The sequence below is a fragment of the Myotis daubentonii genome, chromosome 3 (assembly GCF_963259705.1).
Source record: "Myotis daubentonii chromosome 3, mMyoDau2.1, whole genome shotgun sequence".
Lineage (NCBI taxonomy): Eukaryota > Metazoa > Chordata > Mammalia > Chiroptera > Vespertilionidae > Myotis > Myotis daubentonii.
In genome coordinates this window covers 108,354,434-108,376,594 of record NC_081842.1, presented here as the reverse complement: position 1 = coordinate 108,376,594, position 22,161 = coordinate 108,354,434, and the positions used below count along the sequence as shown (strand labels likewise).

Here is a 22,161-nt window from a genome sequence, read left to right as displayed (position 1 = left end):
ATGTGACCATGCAGGCCTAGTGGACACCTGGGGACTTCAGACTTCACAGGTTCAGAAGGACTATGAAACAGAAATTCTGGGCATTGGCCTTTACCTTGGTCCTGCTGAAAATTTGGTTGGACGTTTTCTACATCAGGACAGAAAGGGATGGGACATTGGAGATCCAGGGGCAGGGAGGGGCAAGGGCAGCCATCAACAATAAACTACCTTGCCACAGCGTGATCTCCTGTGCATGGATCCTGGCAATTCTTTCCTCATGATGCTGTGGAAGAGCCTGTTTCCAACTGACAACAAAAGTGCTGTAGTTAATTATGGATATCGTGCCAAATGCTATAAAGGACAGTTTCAACTCCATTATTTCTAATTAACTGCTCATCTGACTTCAGGGTGAGTATATTTTTTCTTCTTCAAATTTCCATTCAACAGACTTTGCTGCTTTTCTCCTTGAAAAAGAAAAAAAAATATATTTTTCTCTTAGAATATCATTTCCAGATTTTGAATTCACTGTAATAATTTTTACCTTTCCTTTAGTGCTTCAAGGCATTTTGTCATCTAAAAGGACACTTCTGAACCACTACAGTCCCAAGAGACAAGTTTTCTTATTCAGAAAATAGAGTTTTCAACAGGAGAAACATATTAGCATTAATCTTCCAGAAAGTACTGTATCTCTCTGAAGGGTAGCACTCGTAGACTTCAGATCCAGCAAAATCTTGCTAAAGACTCAAAGGCAACTTTTCCAGAGTGAATTCATGTCTTTCTAAAAGTGTGGAACAAAAATAATGCCATCTCTAGCCTACTTAGTGTGAGAGAGAAAAGTCTTATTTATAGTTATAATGAGTTAGAACTAATTCTGTTTTATTGTTTCTAGTTTGCCATACCCAATTTAATTGTTAGGGTATGCCTCCCCTTCTAAATACACTGTTTGCTTTGAATAAGATCTGAGTGGAAAAGAGTCTCAGTTCACAGCCTATGGAATCCATTTGCATCTCCAAGGAAATTGTTGTTTACTACTCTTTTGTCATTTGTTCAGAGCACACCACAGAAGTGAATTCCCATCAATATTCATAGTCCCTGTAAGCCTCCTGAGGCTCTCTATGCCATTGGCTCCATTTAGCTCTAAAACTGTATTCCCATATAGATTTAAACAAGAGAGCTAGGGAATTTTGAAGTCTTTTGTTCTCACTCATGGTAATATTTAAATAGTCCACTGGGTATGCAAGTATTGCTGATTCTTTTATTGCTTTGTTACAGTCTACCACAAAAGATCCACCTTAGGGAAACATAACCCTTTTTTGTTTTTTGTTCATTTCAGATTCTGAAAAATTTTTACCTCTACATTTACTAGTTTTATTATAAATCAATTCTGTTTCTTAAATGCACATAAGGTCAGGCGTATTTTATTCTTTGCAGTGCTGATGTTATGTCCTACCCTTCTACTCCCATAACAACCCCAGTGTTCCTACACCTACTCCACGGGTTAAACCTGGAGTTACCTAGATTCTTATTAAACACCACAGAATGTATGGTATACCTTAAATCATGTAGTGAAAAATATATAATTAATTGTAAATACCATAAAATTAGAGGGGGAAAATTCTATAGCATATGTCAAGTCAATCAGAAGTAAGAATTTGCCTAAATTAGCATTCTACATATGTATATTATTTTGAAGCACATATTCAGCAAACTCAGTGGATTGTGGATATATATGCAACAGGTGGATATTTACACACACCCCTAATTGTTATTGATGGGGAGCACTCCCTGTCCTCACCTGTTGTTGGGGGATGTGGGTTTCTTGTGATATCTTGAGAAAATGAATTTTCTGAGACTCCCAAGGGAGGATGAGATATTATGGAAAGCTTTATTTCTGTGGAATCAAAGTCCTGAGTTTCCAAGCTTTCTTCTTCCTTCATCCTGCCAAGGAAAAAGTCAAGCAGCCATTTTAATGGGGCTAGAATTAAAGTCATTTTCCAGAGTTTCCATTCCATGTCTTCACAGGCTAGCTTAGTTTGTGTTTCAAGTTCTAGTACATCAGTCCATTGCATGTAGTATCTACAGGGCCACATGGCAATGGAGGGAACAAAGGCAAACAAGAGAAAAATCAGAGAACCAGGAGCCACACAAGAGCCGAGAGAAAGCTCCATTTTGGGGGGGATTATGTATTCCCAAATTTTCATGGGTTTGCAGTGGCTCTGCCTCCTCTGGCTAATGATTTCTGTTTCCAGGTTTGATGACAGGCACCTTACCTATGTCATCCTGACTTTACGGCACATGCACCCATCTCCCAGTAATCTGCAGGAAATGGACTAGTGGTATCCTGGGGCATGTAAAGAGGGAGAGTTATTGAAATTTTCCTTTCTTTCATTTCATGTGTCATTGTTCTTAAATGTGAATATACATCTTCAGAAATTTTTATTTAAATCGATAAGGCCAATTAAAATTTCAAAGTCTGCTAAGTATCTATATCACAACTTCTTACTTAGAAAACATGCTATTGCTAGCCGGTTTGGCTCAGTGGATACAGCATCAGCCTGCAGACTGAAAGGTCCCAGGTTCGGTTCCGGTCAAGGGCATGTACCTTAGTTGCGGGCACATCCCCAGTAGGGGTTGTGCAGGAGGCAGCTGATCGATGTTTCTCTCTCATTGATGTTTCTAACTCTCTATCCCTCTCCCTTCCTCTCTGTAAAAAATCAATAAAATATATTTTAGCAAAAAGAAAACATTCTAGTGGTAAAACTAAAGGAAATGGACTAAAGTTTAAGTGAAATAATAAAAAGAAGTGTTTTTTTTTCTTTTCACAGCCTTCGATATATAAATATACAATAAAGAAATGTAATGAAATAAAACTAAAATTTAAAAAGCTAACAATTTGTATTGATAAGAGTTAGCTAGCTAGCTTAATCAGGGAGGGGGTCCAGAGAGGAGAGACATCTTGACCTGAACAATTAAAGCAGCCATTAGTTAGGTCAAAAGCAGCCCTGACCTGAGCAGCTGGGAAAGTCATAAGGGGTAATAAAACATCTCCAGCTAGGGCAACTGGGAGAAAGCCATAAGGTAGATCAAAAGCAATTCAAACCTGAACAGATAAGATGGATATATGAAGGATAGAGAAATTCCACAGGATAAGGGGGCAGAAAGACATACATTCACAGAGGATAAAGAACAGTCACAGGATATCAGGAAAAAGGAAACATATTTTCACAGAGGATAGAGGAATGGTACAAAATAAGGGGAAAGAAAGAAGGGGGAACCATGTGAAATTTGGCCTTTGAAACTGATACTGTGTAGTAGAGTGACCAATGAGGAAAGCATGGGGGTCCTAGATTAAGGAAAAGGGTCTCCACGATATTGTAATATCTCAAGACAAAGAGAGCAGTGGCCACCCTCTTTAGGGTACCCCTCTGTTTCTCTGTGCTAGGAGAGACAGAGTTTTAGAATTAGAATTTTAGAGACAGTATCTGCTTGCAATATAGTTTCTGTACTTCTCACCTACCACCTTTTGTCCATGGCTTCATTCTTTGAATCCATCTGGACAAGAACCTGGGAAAGAAATCACCCTTGCACGCTGCTCATCAAAAACAAAAACAAAAACAAAAACCAAATCAATATTAATGACTAGTGGTAAAGATATTTACTTTACTGTCACAATTTTGATTCAAAATTAGTTAGCTTCTAAAATAAAAGTCATGGAAAATTGAGGAGTCACTTGAATATTAATGCAACAAATGTGAACTAGAATTTTTGTTCTTTGTAACTTTCTGTAAAAATTCTGCAAATATAGTGGTGTAGATTATATTAATGATGGAATTTGGTTCCTATGTCAATTTTCCAGACAAATTTAAAGAAAGGCATCTTGGCATTTGTTTGCTTCTGTTTTAGGTGGGGTCCTTAAATTTTACTTGAATTAACTTTTTATTCAAGTAAAAAATAATTTTACCTATAAATCTGTATTAAAATTTAAAAAATTATAAGTAAAAAATACTAAATATAGATAACCTTAAAGATTATTGTTAAGACATTTCCCCCATACAATAACAGTAGTATAAAATGTGAACATGACACTTGATAGGATCCACAATAAAGTATGAAAATGTCTGTTCATGACTCTGTTTAACATAGCAACAGAATTATATGCTGTAACTTTAAAGATGTAAGAAATTAATTTTTATTTTCTTGGTTTGAGAATTCCTTCCATCCTTATAAATAAGCTTTGTTGTTTCCAGATATAGATTAAGCACATCTTCATATTAACAAAGGGCTCCACCGAGGCAAAGATATTTGAAAAGGCAAAACAGGAACACTTGTTTATCTAAATATATAAACACTTCATATTTTTCTGAGTCTTACACTAGCAAAACTTTTCATAAATCATCAGAAATAATAAAGGGAACACAAAAATAATCTAAACATTTAACAATATGTCCACTATCTTGTTCAATATCTTCATTATATAACTGGTTAAAAATGACATTAAGAAGTATATGCAAAGAACATTTATAGCTTCAATGGTTTTCACTTCAGTTCCATGATGAAATCACCCTTTGGATAGGCCTGAAACTTCTGGTCAACCTGAATGCCTACACATTGATTCTGCCCAGCATGGACCACAGGTGGAGCTGGCTGGTAGAATAATATAAAGAAGTGATTCTTGATGGTAAGGTAATTAAAGCATGAAATTAAATATCAATAGAAGGCCTGGATGTTGTTCTATAGCAGCGGTTCTCAAGCTGTGGGTCGCGACCCCTTTGGGGGTCAAATGACTCTTTCACAGGGTCGCCTAAATACATCCTGCATATCAGATATTTACATTATGATTCATAACAGTAGCAAAATTACAGTTATGAAGTAGCAACGAAAATAATTTTAAGGTTGGGGGTCACCACAACATGAGGAACTGTATTAAAGGGTCGCGGCATTAGGAAGGTTGAGAACCACTGTTCTATAAGAACACAGTTTTTTTAGAAAATAAATTGTGCCATTTGCCTAATATGGTTTAGAAAATGTAAACCTAAAAAACTGTGGAAGGGGGGAAAAAAAAGAAGATGAGATAGACAGAAATAAGAACTCATCTATTTTAATATACACTTTTTAATATGCGTTTAAGGTTCTGGTGCTAGCTCAGATAAAAGTAGACATATTCTGTCTTTCCTACTGAATACAACTAAATGCATTAAACAGCTATCTGAAGGAAGCAAAGTTAAATGATAGCAGGTAGAATGAGAAATGGAAACCAGAACTCAAAGTAAGACTAAATGGGAGTGAGTTTCTTTTTTTCTCTTAGTCAGGACTGAAAGGGAACAGGAGCTGGAACAAGAGCAGAAAGAGCTACAAGAGAAGACCTTCATTTCTGATCTGAACATCAGGGAAGGGAGCCCCTGGGGTTGAGAGAGAGTGGAAAAATTCACTGTTTTTGTTTTTTATTTTTCTATTCTCTCCATCCTAGTCCTAGGCAAACCCATGGCAGTGGTGGCAGGGCTGGGCAGCAGCATCTGGGCAGGAACCTAAATTCTGAGGGAAAGGAAACCTTCCATTTTAGCAGGAGGAACTGTGACCTGCAAATGTGGGGAAGTATCTCAATTCTCTTTTTCTCTCTCTATAGTCCTGCTAGTTGGCCCCAGAGTTAGACATAATTGTGGGAAGAATATAGCAGACTGGGACAGCTAAAGCCCTAGCTTTCTAGGCAGAAGAAAAAAAGTGGGGGCCTCTGGAAACCAGAAAGTTTCAGAGAGACTGAAAATTCAAGAAAGTGATCCTATAAAGTCGTTTGTAACCTGATCATGAATGTGACCCTAAATAGCATACCAAGTGCTCTGAGAACTGAACTGTTGGTAGACTACCCCCAAAGGTTTCAGACCGGCTTCTGGATGGTGTACACACAGGACAGAGCCAATTAACACTGCATACTTCCTGAAAATTTATCCACTTAGAACCATAACCCACAGAAGGTGGTTTGGAAATTTCAACCACTATTTAGCCAGATCTATTATCTGATAAATTGTGGGCAGTACACACATACACACTGACAATATCCATAGGAATTAAATAGGACCCAAAATCTCAGAACACAATAACCAGATTTCCAGGATACAATTCAAAATTAGTCAGCATATTAAAACCAGAAAAATCTCAATAACCTATAAAAGAATAGAAAACCAATAGATGTCAATTCTGAAATGATGCAGATGTTGGGATTATATGACAAAGATTTTGAAGGTGCTATTATAACCAAGTTTTAAGAAGTAAAGGTGAATATTATTTTTAAAATGATAGAAATGCAATAGTTGCAAAGAAACCAATGATATGAAAAAGCCCCAAATAAAAATTTTAAAACAAAAATGCACAATAACTGAAATAAAAATGTCCTTGGAATGACTCAATATGTAAATAGAGAAAACAAAGGAGTCAATGAACTAAAGATATTTTCATAGCAATTATCCATCCTAAACAATAGCAAAATAGAAAAAAAAATTATACGGAGACTCATGGATCTGTCAGAAAACATCAACAGCTCTAATGTTTATGTAGTCAGAGTTCTAGAGGAAAGGAGAAAACAATGCATAGATAAAATAATTGGAAAATAATGGCTGAAAACTTAACTAATTTTTTAATTGCATAAAACTGCAAATTCAAGAAGCTCAGTTAATAAAAAAAGAATAAACAAAAGAAATTCATACCTAGAAATATCATAATAAAATGTCTGAAAATGAAAGACAAGTAAATCTTAAAGACAGATAGAAAAAAAATGACATATTATCTATAGAGGACCGTGGTCTGAATGACAATGCATTGCTCATAAGAAGCCATGGGTGCTGAGCAACAGTTTTAGTTTTGAAAGGAAAGAACTGTCAAACGAGAATTCAATATTCTGATATTCCAAAAATATATCATTGAGGAATAAAACCTAGATAAGCACATTCTCAGGTGAAGGAGACCTAAGAAAAAATGTTACCAGCATATCTGTCTTACAGAAAGTGCTAAAGTAAGTTTGTCAGATAGAAAGGAAATGATAATAGTGGGAAAACTGTAATATCAGAAATGAAGAAACAATAGCAAACGTGTTAAATGCCTGTATAAATACAGTAGACTATTTTTCTTTTCTTAAGTTCTTTAAAGTATGTAATGATTAAAAGAAAAAAATTATAACATTACAAGGAATAGAAGTTTCTCAACATGATAAAGAACATTAATGAAAAACCCATAGTTGCCCGGGCAGTGTGGTTAAGTGGTTGAGAGTCAACCTATGAACCAGGAGGTCACGGTTCACTTCCCTGTCAGGGCACATGCCTGGGTTATGGGCTCAATCCCAAGTTGGGGGCATGCAGGTGGCAGTTAATCAATGATTCTCTCTCATCATTGATGTTTCTATCTCTCTTTCCCTCTACCTTTCTCTCTGAAATCAATAACAATATTTTTTAAAGAAAAAACAACAAATAACATCACACTCAATTGTGAAATAGTAAAAGCTTCCCTCTTAAGATAAACAATAAAACAAGGATGCCTGCTTTATCTACTCTTATTAATCATTATACTGGAAGTTCTAGACATAACAGTTACATATTAAAGAGAAATAAAGGCATACAAATTGGAAAGAAAGAAGTAAAATGTTCTCTGTTCACAGATGAAATAATCCTATATATGAAAAATCCCAAGAAAACTACTCAGGTTACAAGATCAACACATAAATATCCATTGTGTTTCTATACACCATCACAGACAATTTGAAAAGTACATTAAGAAAACAATTTTATTTACAAGAGCATTTAAAGAAAAAAATACCTAGGAATAAATTTAACCATGGAGATAAAAGACTTGTATGCTGCAAACTATAAAACATTGCAGAAAGATATGAATTAAATAGAAATACATCATATACTCATTTTTTAGGAAAATTTAGTATTGTTAGTATTTCCATACTACACAAAGCAATCTATAGATTCAATGCAACCCTTAAAAAATTTCCAATAGCCTCTTTTGCAGAAACAGAACAACTCATTCTCAAATTTATATAGAATCTAAGTGGTCCATTACTGCAAATATATAGTAATAAAAAAGGTGTACTGACAGACAAATAGACATATAGACCAATGGGACAGAATTAGGAGCCCAGACACAAACCCATTCATCTATGGCTAATTGATTTTGACAAGGGCACCAAGTTTATTTGACAGGGAAAGAATAGTCTCTTTAACAGGTAGTACTGACAACTGGATTTCTACATGCAAAAGAGTAAATTTGGACCACTACATCATACCATGTACAAAAATTAGCTCAAAATGGATCAATGACCTAAATATAAGAATTTTTAAGAAGAAAGCATAGGGTTAAATTTTCAAGAACTTGGATTTGATTAAGGATTTTTAGATATAAGACTAAAAGCACAAGCAATAAAGGAAAAAAAGAGAGAAGCAGGACATTATAAAAATTACAAATGTTTGTGCATCAAAGGCTACTATGAAGAAAGTAAAAAGGCAACCTACAAAATGAGAAAAAATGTTCACAAATGTTGTATCTAATAACTCTTGAATATCCAAAATATAAAAGAAACTCCTAAAACTCAACAACAAAAGAACTAAACAATCCAATCCAAAAACTGGCTAAGGACTTGAATAAACATTTCTCTAAAGCTATACAAATCCTATATAATAAAAAGCTAATATGCAAATCAACCTAACAGCAGAACGACCAGTCACTATGACACACACTGACCACCAGGGGGCAGATGCCCAAAGCAGGAGCTGCCCCCTGGTGGTCAGTGCACTCCCACAGGGGTAGCGCCACTTTGCCAGAAGCCCTGAGCTGGGCTCACAACTGGTGAGAGCAGAGGCGGTAGAGGGAGCCTCTCCCACTTTTGTGGCAGCAGTCAGACATTTCCTGAGTGCTCCTGGACTGTGAGGGGGAGCAGGCTGGGCTGAGGGACTTCTCCCCAACCCCTGAGTGCACAAATTTTGTGCACTGGGCCTCTAGTGGCTAAATTAATACCTGAGAAAGTAAGTGCTCAATATCACATCACACCTACTAGGATGGTTATCATAAAAACAACTGAAAAATAACAACTGTAAGATATAGCCTTGGCTGGTGTGACTCAGTTGGATGAGCATCTCACCATGCACCACAAGGTCATGGGTTCAATTCCTGGTCAGGGCACATTCCCAGGTTATGGGCTCAATCCCCAGTAGGGGGCATCAGGAGGCAGCTGATCTATGTTTCTCTCTCATTGATGTTTCTCTCTCTCTCTCTCTCTCTCTCTCTCTTCCTCCTCTCCTCTAATTCTCCCTCCTCTCTCTCTAAAAATCAATAAAAACATTAAAAATTTAGAAAATATAATATATATTCAAAACTTCCATAATCCAATCACAAAAAGATAACCTAATTTAAAAAATGTCAAAGGATTTGAATAGCCAATTCTCCAGAAGATATGGAAATGACTGATAAGTACATGAAAACATGCTCAATATAATTAGTCATTAGGGAAATGCAAATCAAAGTCACAAAAAGATATCACTTCATAAGAATTGGATGGTTACAATAAAAAATAAAAGTTTTCTCAAGGTTATAGAGAAATTGGAACTCTCATGCATTGATGGTGAGAATATAAAATTGTGTAGCATTTTTGAAAAACAGTTGACTGTTTCTCAAAATGTTAAACATAGAGTGCATGATCCAGTGATTTTACTCTCAAGTATATACCCAAGAAAGAGTAAAATATATGTCTATGCAAAAATTAAAAACAAATGTTCATATTAGCATTTCCTAATAATAATAAATTGGTAACAACCCAAATATTAACCAACTGATGAATATATAAAATGTAAATGTGGTATATCCACTCAATGTATAATATTTGAAAACTAGAAACTAGTGGCCTGTTGCACGAAATTCGTGCACATTAAAAGGGGATTAATTAGAGGAAATATTTCAATATTGCTATTTGCCCTTTCTCTATAATAGAAGTGTCAGAGATGCAAGAAAATTAATAAAATGTATATGAATATCTTCCTCCTGTCAGAGTCTGGGGTGCACCACAGGACCCAGAGTCAGTCCCTGCCCACCCAAGTGCGCCTCGAAATTGTGCGAGACCCAGACCCCGCCTGCCCCACCCCCACTGGGATAGATCCAGACCCAGCCAGTCCCACGCTTGTCAAGCCCTGCCGGGCAGGGTTGCAGCCTCGGGTCCCATGGCTTGGCGCTGGGTGGGGGCACAGCGTGAGGTCCCCCATCAAGCCCTGCTGGGTGGGAGGCATGGTCTGAGGTCCCCTGGCCTGGCACCAGGATGGGGGTGCAGCCTGAGGTCTCCCAGGCCGGGCTGGGGCAGGGGCATGCTTTGAGGTCCCCCATCAAGCCCTGCCAGGTGGAGGATGTGGCCTGAGATCCCCTATCAAGCTCCGCCAAGCCGGGGGCTCAGTCTGAGATTCCCCGTCAAGCCCCACTGGGTGGGGGGGGGGCGCAGCCTCAGGTTCCCTGTCAAGCCCCACTGGGCGGGGGGGATGGTCTGAAGTCCCCTGGCCTGGCACTGGGGTGGGGGGCACAGCCTGAGGTCCCCCAGCCCAGGCCAGGGCAGGGGGAGTGCCTTAAGGTCCCCCATCAAGCCCTGCTGGGTGGGGGATGCAGCCTGAGATCCCCCGTCAAGCCCCACTGGGTGGGGGGTGCAGCCTCAGGTCCCCTGTCAAGCCCTGCTAGGCGGGAGGCATGGCCTGAGGTCCCCCGGCCCAGCACCAGGCTCGGGGGGCGCACCTTGAGGTCCCCCATCAATTCCCGTCAGATGAGGGGCATGGCCTGAGGTACTCCATCAAGCCCTACTGGGCAGGGGGTACACCTTGAGATCCCCTGTCAAGCCCCATGGACGGGGGTGTTGGGCGGGGGCACAGCCTTAGGTCCCTGCTGTTTGCTCATTAAAGCTCATTACGGGAACTCGGCCTCCTGTGGGTGCTGCCATCTTGTGTTATGGAATCCCTGTCTCTGCTGTGGGCCCAGCCAACTGTGTTACAGAAACCCACTGCCTTCGCTGTGGGCGCCACCATCTTTGTGGCAGAGTGAAGGTCAATTTGCATAGTCCCTCTTTATTATATAGGATAAAACAAATGAAATACTAAAAAATGAAACTAGACCACTAACTTACATCATACACAAGAATAAACTAAACATGAATAAAAGACTTAAATGTAAATTGTGAAACCATAAAGATCCTAGAAGAAAACATAGGCACTAAAATCTCAACATCTCACGTAGCAGAATTTTCACTGATACATCTCCTAGGGCAAGAGAAACAAAGGGAAAAACAAATAGGACTACATTAAACTAAAAAGCTTCTGCATAGCAAAAGAAACCATCCTTAAAATGTAAAGGGAACCCTCTATAAGGGAGAACATATTCACCAATGTTATATCAGATAAGGGGTTAATTTCCAAAATATATAAAGAACACATACAACTCAACAAAAAGAAGACAAATAATCCAATTAAAAAATGGGCAAAGGACCCAAATAGATACATCTCCGAAGAAGGCATACAGATGACCAATAGACATATGAAAAATGTTCAATGTCACTAGTCATCAGAGAAATGCAAATTAAAACTACAATGAGGTATCACCTCACACCTGTCAGAATGGCTACCACCAATAAATTAACAAACAGCAAGTGATGAAGAAGATGTGGGAAAAAGAGAACTCTAGTACACTAAGGGAATGCAGACTCATACAGCCACTGTGGAAAACAGTATGGAGATTCTTCAAAAAATTAAAAATGAAATTTCCATTTGACCCAGTGATCCCATTTCTGGTAATATATCATAAGCATCCTGAAACACCAATCATCGCTTCTTGGCCTTTTGGCTAAGATCAAGTGTAGTATCTAAAACACCAATCAGAAAGAATATGCACCTCTATGTTCATGGCAGCATTATTTACAATAGTTAAGATTTTGAGACAGCCCAAGTGCCTATCAGTAGATGAGTGGATAAAAAAGCTGTGGTACATTTACACAATGGAATACTATTCAGCTGTAAAAGAGAAGGATCTCATACTTTTTGAGAAAGCATGGATGGACCTGGAGAGTATTATTCTAAGAGGAATAACCAGTCAGTGAAAAACAAAAAACCATATAATTTCACCTATATGTGGAATCTTATGAACAAAATAAACTGATGAACAAAATAGGTCCAGAGACATGGAAGCATAGAACAGACTGACAGATCTCAGAGGGAAGGGAGAGGGAGCCCAGAGGATATTAACAAAGAACTTATATGCATATATGCATTGCCCATGGACACAGACAATAGAGTGGGGAAGGCCTGGGGTGGAATGGGGGACATCTGTAATATTCTCAACAATACAAATAAATTTTTAAAAATACTTAATTAATCCCAAGAGGACAGAGTAGAAAGAGGGATACAAAAAAGATGAACATAAGAGCATATGCCAGGAGGTAGAAGAGGCCAGGGGAAAGTCAATGGGGAAAAAAGGAGACATATGTATTACTATTTATAATACTTTAAACAATAAAAAAAATTTTTTTTAAATAGATGAACAAAAACAAATATCAACATGGCAAGTTTAAACATGAATAAATCAATAATTACATTAAATGTAAAAAAAAATGGAAGACCATTTTTCATATTGGATTAAAGCAACTACCAAAAAAAAAACCCTGAAAAAACAAACAAAAAATAAAATAAAATAAAGGCCAAACTATAGAATATTAAAAAGAAACTTATTTTAAACATTAAATCCCAGAAATATATAAAGTTAAAAATGTATCTCACAAACACTAATATTAAGTGATTATACTACCCTGATACTTTTGCTGAACAAGAAAAATTATCAACAAGAAAACACTTTTTTTATAAACACAGTTTGTCAACAAGGCTATGGAAACTCAGGTGCATTTGTACACTACCAGTGGGAATGCAAAATGCTATAACCACTAAAGAAAGAAATGTAGTAATATTTAGCAAAACTATATCTGCATTGATGTGTGATATATCCATAAAATAAACATTTAAATATGGAATAACTGCCTGTATATGTAAAGAGAAAAATGAAAAAAAAAAAAAAGAAATGATGTATACATGTTACCACATTGCTCCCCTTGAAAGCATTTTACTAAGTAGTGAAAGAAATCACAAAAGATACATATTGTATGATTTCACTTATTTGAAATATTCAGAATAAGCAATTCCACAGAGACAAAATAGATTAATGATTGCTTAGGAGTGGGGGAGGAGGAGGAAGGGGGGAGGAGGAGCAAGGGGGGAGGAGGAGGAAGGGAAGATAGGGATTCATTGCTTCGTGGGGTTTCTTTTAGGACAGGTAAAAAATGTTTTAAAATTAGTTTGTGGTGATGGCTACACAACCATACAGATATATTTAAAAACACTGAATTGTGTATTATAAGTGGGTGAAATTTTTATGTTAATTTATATATTTTATATACAATTCCAGATTTTTAAAAACATGTCTGGTATTCTCTATAAAATATATAAATATTCTAAAAATTTCTATGTCCTTTATAAGCTTTAAAAATATAGGTATCTAAGTTATTCCTTTTACTTGGAACTCCTATTTCTAACGAGTCAGTTTACTGCCAGAATACAAGTCAAAATTGTTATGTTGGTGGTAAAATATATCTCTGTTAATTTCAAAATTAACATGGAATATTTCTCAAGTCACAGAGTGACAGCATGGAAATATTTAACACAGAAATATATTAAGTGGTGTTTTGGTATAATCATTTCTGCACTGTAACCAGGCAACAAATGTTTTGCAGTAAAACTCATGTGAAAGTTACTTGTAATGCAAATTTTCAGGAAAAATATAAAGGAATCTAGAATGCAAAATAACAGCCAAACATTATGAACCAGTCTTTCATAATACCATAAAGTAGACACCCAACATATGTAGATGACTTTGGCTTTGGGAATGAATTTAATCTCATAAACTACATAGCTTTTCTTGGATTCCATAAGAATGTCAGTGAATGAAAGGAACACTGATGTCTAATGACAATGTTTATAGATAAGAAAATTATGATTTAATCACTAAAGATGGTGGAAACTACACAATTCAGAGAGCTAGATCATGCAAAGGTTTAGAGGAAAATCAAGGGTTCCTGGTTACTTGTCTGATTGTCTTTCAGTTAGTCTCATGCTGCCTAACTTATTAAGTCCCCTGGGTGAAAAAGGAAAGTAACTAAACCTTAGTATAACTTTAGAATTGACCCTGTCAGCTATTTTTTCACTGTGTGCAGTTGCTTAAATGTATTGTCTTCAGCAAAAAGCAATGTAACTAATTGCATAGCATAAAAGTAAATGTTAAATTATAATTAAATTATTCTGCAAACCTATCACACTAAGTTTGTGGCAATTTCATCATATTGCATTGGCAGGCAAAACAACAATTAGAAAGAAAGAAATGTTCTAAATTGAGATCTCAACTTTCAGAGAACTCGTCTCCGTAAAGGCATCTCTAACATTGTTTATGTCATTACTTTTCATTTCAGTTTTTCAACTGTCAGCTTTTCTTTTATATATACATTTATTGTGATCCTTTTTCTTTGAGCAGATAGCCAAACACTGGTAGGTTCCAAATTAAATGCTTCTTAGTTTGACTTAGTACAGAAATGTCCTGGTTTATTATTTAAGACTTACCCTATGCTTCTTCTCTCAGATTTTGCAATTATTTATGAGCTTTTCCTGAGAACTATCCTGTGAAGGTCCTTTTTAGCATGTTCATTTGACAGATGAGACCACAGACCTTAACTGAGAAAATTATTTTGTTTGAGGTGGCAGAATAAGATTGGCCAGGAATCCAAGGTCACATTAGCACGCTTGGTTTCCTATTTTCTCTCATCTTTTCTGTCTTCAACAGAGAAACACAGCTATTCATTTTGAAAACCTCTTTTTCTCCCAGTTGTTTTTCTCAGAGCCCCAACTTTCCACAGGATCCAACACTGCTCATATAGTGTCTTTTTACTTACCCTAAATAAATCTGTGCAAGATACACAAACTTGTGTCAGCCATATCAATTTCCTGAAAGTATTCATGTGTGTGTATGTGTACATGTGTGCAAGTGATGGGGTGATTTATTCAAAATAGAGAGTACTAAGACAAAAAAACACATTTCCTACCCTTACAAAGTTCAAAACCTACTGGGAAACAGAAGAATATGGCAATAAGCAGCAATTATATATTTACAAAACCCAAGTACACACAATATGAAATCTCAATGACATTGAAGCGTCCAGGATGTTTACAGGAGTTCCCAGAAGAGGACAGCCTAGAAATCATGACATTTTCCAGAGGAAGGGGCCATATTTGTACAGCTTTAGATTGGCATGTGTTGTGAATGAAAACTGTAGGGGAGGAGCAGCTCAGAGTCAATTTCTTCACATGTATCTCTCTCTTCCTACCATGCACTAGCACTATGAAAAGTGAGGGAACACAAAATAAATATTAGGCATACTCTGCCCACCCAAATTAAGGTAATTGATAAGATTATCAGTTAATTACTGCTGAGTGCAGGAAGACAAATGACTTCTTTCTTCACAACAATGAATAAAATGATAAAAAATAAGTGCTAGGAATATAGTATATATAGACTGCTTAGCACAATGCCAGACACAGAGTAATTGCTTAAGAAATATCAGCTACTTTTAGTTCTCAACTAATTGTATAAATAGCTCTTTTCAAATGTACTTTGTACTGCCATAGTAGAAGAAGTAGGAGGAGAAGAAAATGATTAGAAAATGTTGGCACTGATGTTTTAAGTTGAAAAATAATTTGCACGCACAAATACTCTCTAGGTAATTGATATGGCTGTCATGATTTTGTATACTTGCAGAGATTTATTTGGGTTAAGTAGACACTAATGCATCGTTAATGTTACCTATTTTGTGCTATTCATTATACTATTAATACATAGCTTATTTACTTCTTACAACAATGAAATAGCAAGGTAGGTAGACATCTCCATTTTACAACTGAGAAAAATAAGGTTCAAAGAAGTTTAAGTCATTTTACAAGGTCATGTAGCTAGTAAAAGATAGCACCAGAATTGGATCATTTCTTCAAACCCCAATCTTGCTGTTTTTATAGTCTGTTCCCAAATTCAGAAAACAATAGAACCATGGTTTAATTTAACAAATATTTTCGGAGTGCCTACTTTGTGTCAGGTACTACAGAGATAACAGTGACCTTTTAGGTATCGTCTCTGAACTTATATGGCTAAAAACACAGAGGGAGATGGACAGATACAAAGGCAATTGTAAAGGAGAAACCCAGAGCAGCTTGGGAACACATGATAGGAGATTTAATCCATGGAAGGTTAGGGAAGATTCTCAGAAGTTATATCTAAGACGAGACATGAAACAGGATATAAATGAACATGATGAAGTACAAGTCGGGTGAATGATAGAGAAGAACCCATGTGAAGGCTCAGAGACAAAAGTGCAAATCATGATTTTGAGAGTAAGACTCTCCACCAGAGGGTGGGGCTGCAGAGTAGATAAGTGATGAGGTTGAATGATCCAGGTCATGCAATCACGCCTTTGAGAGCCATGACAAAAAAAAATGATGGCTTTATCCAAAATTAAGATAGGGAGGCTGTGACTCTTTTAAGCAAGAGATTAAGTAATTAGACTTATATTTTTAAAAGAAACTTTTTAGTAAAGAAATAAATTAATTTTTTTTGGGGGGGGGAATAAAAATGACAGTCACATCTTCTCTTCTCTTGAACCTAGCTTTCCAAAAGCTATTTGGCTTATGTAAATAATTAGTAAGTGATCAGCCCAACAGTGAAATATAGTTATGACTTAGGCCAGTGAAAACTCCTATGACTTAAGCCATCTTCAAAGCTAAACAGGCTTGGCCTTACAAGATATTCTGGTGAAGTTAACTGTGGGAAGCAATCTGTTTAGTGATTGTTGAGGAGGTTTTAATGAAAAACATGCACTTAGCACTCAGTTGGAATTCTGTGACAGGTTCCTGTGACAGCCATGGTTGTCTTGTAATGAAAGATTTATAGTTGAGGTCATTGAGACATGGCCATTTTCTGAGCATTCTGAAGGTGGTTCCATTCCAATAGAGGAGAAAATACCTTTTTTTTTTTCAGTTTTAGACTTTTATTCCTGTTCCCAAGCTCCTAACCTGACACCAAACCTTCAGCAGATGAGCTTGCCTCCGAAGTCACAGAGAAATACAGGCAATTTCATCATATGAATTTCCTCAATTTCCTCCCCTACTATATACAAATGTTCTATTCCTCTCCCTCCCCCAATTTATTCTTTTTATTACACTTAAAAGAGAAGATAATCTTGCCTCTTAGCTCTAATCCTTGATCTTAATCCTCCTTCCATCCCCTCACTCTTGCATTAGAGCCTCACTAAAACCAAAGTCTCTTTTGTTTTATCTTCTGCCTCTCCCTTTTGCTTAATCTCTCCCCAAAGTCTCAGTACACTCAATTCTTTCTCATCTAAAAAAAATAGTTTTCTTAGATAAAAATAGATATGTTCACTCGAATTCAATTATCAGAACTCATGTTTGTACCAGAATTGGAGTAGGAGGGGGAAAGTAATGAAGAGAAAGAGAGAAAACTGCTTTCTTGATCTCATACTTGCCTATTCCTACTCTTTCTTTTGCCTTCTCTCTTTTAAATACATTGGCTATGATCTAAACTTGCTGCAGTCCTCTCCCATCTTCCACCATTCCAATTCACCCACTGAAATCTAGATGCTATCCTTGTCATAGTTGCTTTTCTTGCAAAGATTATTGCAGATTGCCTGTTGAGTGGGCCTTTTTGAATCTTAAGTGGGACAGGAGGCTAGAGTGGGCTGGAATTGGGTTTTCCCTACCCCCTAGTCAGTTAGTCTGATAATACCCTAGCAGGTTAGGCTCTGGAAAACTAGTTTCCCCTGAGGTCGGGCCTGATGAAGAAGAATGGAGTGCTCTAGTGGGTTTCAAAAAAGGTTCCTTTCCCCTTAGTCCCGCCAGGAGTATTGTTCTCCAATATTTACTGAGAGCCTGGTTGAGCTTCTGTAGGTAAATCTAACACTGTTGTGGAGACTCCCTTATGATTGAGCCCTCCTGGTGTTTTTACACTCAGAATTGTCTATACTGAGCTTCCAGCAATCCATTGATTAGAGTCATGTTTTCCTACCCTGGAAAACATGTTCCCATGGAGGTTTCTGTTGAGAGTCTCTGCTCTGGTAGGTCAAGACTCCTGTATTCAACTGTCTGTCCCTCCAATCTTAGGGGCAGTGGCTTACCATGTGTCCTCATTTCTTTTATGGACATAAGAAGAGTTGTGTTAATTTTTCAGTCTATTCAGCTTTGCCCCTCTTGTTAGGATGGAACAGTGACTTCCAAGCTCCTTACTTGAAAACCAGAGTTCATAAGTTGAGTTTTTATCTGCCATTTTCCTAGACACTTATCAGTCCTGGTAGTTTATCACAATGGATTTTCTTTTTAGAAGATATCACCTATTAATAATGATAATTTCATTTATTTTATTTAATCCTTACAGTTTTTATGCTTTTACTCTGTATAACATTCTGTACGATTTCTAGTAATATTAAATCAGGAGTAAAAATTGGCATTTTGTCTTATTCTTTGACTTGATGGGGATATGTATGCATTTCATTATTAAAGATTGTGTTGTAATGGATGTTTTAATATATATCTTCAAATTAATGAATTACCTTACAAATGCAGTTTTCTGATTATTTTTATAATAAAGAATTGTTGAAAATTATTTAATGATTTTTTTCTATTTGGTTCATTAATGTGATAAATTAGATTTTTCTGATTTTGAGCTACCCTTGACTTTATATTAAGCTCTATTTGATTGTCATATATTCGTTTTTTAAAAACATGGTTCAATTTGGCTAGCAAATTTGTTAGTATTTTAACTATTCTCATAAGTTAAATGAACTCATAATTTTATTTACTCTCTTATCTGATTTTGGAGTCAAGATTAGAGTAACTTTATAAAAGTAGTTGGGTAATTCTTTCACATTTGTTATTTTCTTGGAAAACTTATAAAAGTCGGAAAGATCAATAAAATGCACCTATTAAGCAAACTGTGCCAGGACTTTTTGAAGGGGAAAAGTCTTTCAATGCTTTTTCACTTTTCTTAAGTGATTATTTATTCAGGTTTTCTGTTATTTTTCTTGCCTTAATTTTGGCCTTTTATATTTTTGTTAATCTGCATAGATAAATAAATACTCTTTAAATTACTAAGTTAATAAATATGTAGTTGTTGACAATATTTTGTTATTATCTCACTTGTGTCAATAGTTTATTCCTCTCTTTCCTTCTGCATTTTTGCTTAATTTGAAACTTCTCTTTTAATTGATCGTTACAGCCAGAAGATTTTCTACCAACTAATATTTTCAAAGAAGAGCTTGATTTTGCTAATTATGTCTCTTTTTTTATTTTATTGTTATCTATATATCTTTTTTAATACATTTTTATTGATTTTTAGAGAGAGAGGAAGGGAGCAGGAGAGAGAGATAGAAACATCGATGAGAGGGAAACATTAACACCAATTGGCTGCCACCTGCACACACCCTGCTGGGGATTGAGGCAACAACTCATGCATGTGCCCTAACTGGAAATCCAACTGGCCACCTCCTGGTGCATGGGTTGATGCTCAACCACTGAGCCACACCAAACAGTTGATATCTACATATCTTTAGCATGTTTTTTTGAGAGTTAAGAATGCTACATTACTCATTTATTACCAAACTAGAGGCCCGGTGCACAAAAATTTGTGCACTCGGGGGGGGAGGGGGGGTCCCTCAGCCTGGCCTGTGCCCTCTCGTAGTCTAGGACCCCTTGGGAGATAACGACCTGCTGGCTTAGGCCTGCTCCCGGGTGGCAGAGGGCAGGCCCAATCCCTAGGTGCAGCCCCTGGTCAGGCTCAGAGCAGGGCTGATTGGGGAGTTGGGGCGCCGCCCCCTGTCACACTCAAGGCAGGGTCGATGGGGAGGTTGTGGAGCAACCCCCTGTCACACACAGAGCAGGGCCCATCAGGGGGTTGGGGTGCTGCCCTCTATCACCCACAGAGCAGGGCGGATCAGGGGGTTGGGGCGCCGCCACTCTCACACTCAGGGCAGGGCTGATGGGGAGGTTATGGCTCTACCCCGTCACACACAGAGCAGGGCCCGTGGGGGGGGGGAGCTCCCCCCTATCAGGCACAGAGCAGGGTGGATAGGGAGGTTGTGGCCCCGCCCCCTGTCACACACAGAGCCGCAGGGCGATCAGGGGGTTTGGGTGCTGCCCCCTGTCACGCTGATCCCGGTGCTGGGAGGCATATTACCCTTTTACTATATAGGTTAGAGGCCTGGTGCACGGGTGGGGCCAGCTGGTTTGCCCTGAAGGGTGTCCTGGATCAGGGTGGGGGTCCCCACTGGGGTGCCTGGCCAGCCTGGGTGAGGGGCTGAGGGCTGTTTTCAGGCTGGGGGTGACTGAACTCCCAAACGCTCCTTTTTTCCTTTTTTTCCTTTTTTTTTTTTTTAATTCTGGGCCAGCTTTAGCTTGAGGCTTGGCTCCAGCTCTTAGGCCTCTGGCTGATAGTAGGTTTCTGGCCTTTGCTTACAATGTTGCCAATCTGCTGGCTGAAGTTGGGCGTATTTGTTACAATGTTTCTTAAACTGCCGGCTCAGAGGCCTGCAGCCGCAGGCGGGGAACGTTGGTTTCCTCTGTCACTGAGGCAACCAAGCCTCATGTTAGTTTCAAGCTGCCTGGCTGCTGGCCGCCATCTTGGCTGACAGTTAATTTGCATATCTCGCTGATTAGCCAATGAAAAGGGTATCGGTCGTACGCCAATTACCATGTTTCTCTTTTATTAGATAGGATTTAGAGTAGATTATAGGGATTCAGGTATAAAATAAGTTATTATATGGTATTTAAAAACATAAAAGATGGAACTAAAAACAACCTAAATATTCACCAACAGAAATGAGTGAAAAATTTTCGGGATATACTAGATAGTAGTATGTGAGTGGAATTTGAACAATACATATATATAAGAATGACTCACAAATACAGAGTTGAACAAAAACCTTAATTTTTAAAAGAATATGTAAAGTACTAGAGGCCCGGTGCACAAAAATTTGTGCACTCGGGGGGGAGGGGGGTTCCTCAGCCCGGGCTGTGCCCTCTCGCAGTCTGGGACCCCTCGGGAGATAACGCCCTGCTGGCTTAGGCCTGCTCCCAGGTGGCAGAGGGCAGGCCCAATCCCTAGGTACAGCCCCTGGTCGGGCTCAGAGCAGGGCCAATTGGGGAGTTGGGGCACCGCCCCATCATGCACAGAGCAGGGCAATCGGGAGGTTGTGATGCCACCCTCAGTCACGCTCAGGGTAGGGCCAATTGGGGGGTTGGGGCACCGTCCCCTGTCACACTCAAGGCAGGGTCGATGGGGATGTTGCGGCGCTACCCGCTGTCATGCACAGAGCAGGGCCCATCAGGGGGTTGGGGCACCGCCCTCTATCACCCACAGAGCAGGGCCAATCAGGGGGTTGGGGTGCCGCCACTCTCACACTCAGGGCAGGGCTGATGGGGAGGTTATGGCTCTACCCCATCACACACAGAGCAGGGCCCATGGTGGGGGGGGGGAGTTGGGGAGCTCTCCCCTATCTGGCACAGAGCAGGGCTGCTCAGGGGGTTGGGGCCCCGCCCCCTGTCACACACAGAGCCGCAGGGCGATCAGGGGGTTTTGGCGCTGCCCCCTGTCATGCTGATCCCGGTGCTGGGAGGCATATTACCCTTTTACTATATAGGATAGAGGCCTGGTGCATGGGTGGGGCCGGCTGGTTTGCCCTGAAGGGTGTCCTGGATCAGGGTGGGGGTCCCCACTGGGGTGCCTGACCAGTCTGGGTGAGGGGCTGAGGGCTGTTTTCAGGCTGGGAGTGACTGAAGTTCCCAACCGCTCCTTTTTTTCTTTTTTTTTTTTATTCTGGGCCAGCTTTACCTTGAGGCTTGGCTCCAGCTCTTAGGCCTCCGGCTGAAAGTAGGTTTCTGGCCTTTGCTTACAATGTTGCCAATCTGCTCGCTGAAGCCTGGCGGTATTTGTTACAGAGTTTCTTAAACTGCCTGCCCAGAGGCCTTTAGCTGCAGGTGGGGAACGTTGGTTTCCTCCAACGATCCTCCGTCACTGAGGCAAGCA

General features: G+C 38.7%; 1 non-coding gene and 1 pseudogene across 1 annotated transcript; one reads left to right on the top strand and one right to left on the bottom strand.

The window, feature by feature from the left end:
- Nucleotides 1–4,013: 4,013 nt before the first annotated feature.
- Nucleotides 4,014–22,161, bottom strand: part of LOC132229680 (cilia- and flagella-associated protein 300-like) — a 154,496-nt pseudogene continuing 136,348 nt past the window's right edge.
- Nucleotides 11,813–12,009, top strand: LOC132231962 (U2 spliceosomal RNA). Its single transcript, XR_009452153.1, has one exon. It is a non-coding gene; the product is annotated as a U2 spliceosomal RNA (small nuclear RNA).